Source organism: Rattus norvegicus, chromosome 6, assembly GCF_021556685.1.
Source record: "Rattus norvegicus strain SHRSP/BbbUtx chromosome 6, alternate assembly SHRSP_T2T, whole genome shotgun sequence".
NCBI classification, from domain to species: Eukaryota; Metazoa; Chordata; class Mammalia; order Rodentia; family Muridae; genus Rattus; species Rattus norvegicus.
In genome coordinates, this window is record NC_141539.1 from 55856323 (window position 1) to 55858305 (window position 1983).

Below are 1983 nucleotides of genomic sequence, written 5' to 3' on the forward strand. Positions count from 1 at the left end.
GAAGCCATGTTTCAGACATTGGTGCTCTCAACTTGAAGGTACATTGGCCAGTGGAACCCTTTTCTAGAACCCCAAATATTAGACTCTGAATCCTTGTTAGCTGTTAGCTGTGAGACCATTTAAGGTGCAGGAACCCAATTTACTTTCTCCACCAACTAAAGAATTAGAAGGTGGGGAAGAGTTTGAATGTCAAACAAAGCCAAAGTCTGTTCAGAGCGAAGTTACAAGTGCAGAAGCCAACCCTTGTGAAAGGAGGGGATGGAGTCCAAAGGAGTCCTGCTGGGGTGCCAGCTGATACCTGGACATCAGAATCCTCTTTGGGGATTCTCAGTCTCATGATCAGACTCAAACAATGTCAATAGTGCTTAAAAGCAAGCCCCCAGAGCATGCAGGCAGTGAATGAATGTAGCTTCCCAGAGGAGGAGAATGGAGAAGAGAAGGGAAAGGCCATACTATTCCAGTTACACTGGCATGGAGGCCAGACACAGTGGACACACAGCCACCCAGCTGTGACACAATGGACACACAGGACACCAGCCTCCCAGGGAGGAAGACTGTAGAATAAGGGAGCCCAAGGTACCAGAAAGGCCAATATTAAAAGCAAGCAAGCAAACAGTCAAAAACCAGGAGACAGTAAAGAAAAAGAACAGGTTGCTAGAAAGACGGACAGATCCAGCCAAAACTCATGGCTGTACTAGTGGCAGGGAATTCTGGGATAGAAAGGGCAGCATCTCATTAACTACTCCACCTATAAATTTAGGAAGGCTTAAAGTAAGCCTGCTTTTCTAGGGGCAGCCCCTTAGCCAGATGATTGACCTAACTCACTGAATTCACATTTTTTTCCTGTCTTGAGTAGCTTAGAATGTTGGGTCTCTACCAAGGCCAGAGATTTCATCCTCTCCAGTAGAACGAACCAGTTTTCCTTACTGTTCTGTCAGACAGACAAGAAGTTGCTGTGGTGGGGATCAGAGTCCTAGTAGACGGCAACTGCAGGGAAAGAGTGCAGGAGAGCCAGACTGGGAGGGTCAGCATGGATGCCCACAGTGTCAGGGGCCCAGGAGGAGATACCTTCCAGTCCTGTGGACAGTGGGGACATGTGTGATAAGATGCCAGCTCTGGGAGCACTGAGCAGTGTTCTCTTTCCCAAAAGGGAAAGGGCTTAGAGTACTAACCTGCTACATAGCGTCGAAGCTTCAGGGAGAATGAAGGCAGAGGCTGGTTGGCCCAGGGGGCGTGGCATGGGTGAGGCACACAGACTGGAGGAAGAGGAGCAGCCTAGGCTCTGTGCCCTGAGGTCTGTCCCTTAGCTGGGCAGAACCACAAGCCCCACCATTCAAGGCTCAACTGAACTAAATACCCTCTTCAACACGAGCGTGAATCATTGACACGGGACCCTCTGACCACCAAGGAGTTGAGATGCAGTGACTCACACCCTTTTGGTCTAACTAGCAACCTTTTCAGCCAGAGTGGCTGCCAGACCACCAAAATGCCCATGACTTTTAATCCAGGCTCTCCACTGACCTTGGAGTACGACAGGAGAACTGAAGCTGCGGGCTTTCCTGGTCATATATTCTCTGAATTTGCCCCAATTCCGCAAACCCAGTGCCTTGCCTCCTGAGCTTCTCATTCTCTCATTCCTCCAGCAGTCCACAGCTGGGACATGTACTTAGGGAGTATTGATGGCAGGCTTAGCAATGAGCCTTCTCAGAGACTATGAGCTGGGGTTCAACGAATCCGAGTTCCAATGCAAGCCGCACTGCTGCCTGCTGTCTGTGAGTCTGAGATAGATGCTAAGTCTCTCTAAGGCTCAGCTTTCTTGTATATAAAGTATGGCTAATTCTTCATGGAGCTGATAGGAGGATTAAACACAGAAGCATATGGCAAGCAGGAGGGGGCCCAACAAATGAGTTTCCTTTTTCTACGCAACCAACTGCCTGATCACTCCTCCAGCAGAGGAAGGGAAGCCAGTGGAACCTGTCAGGG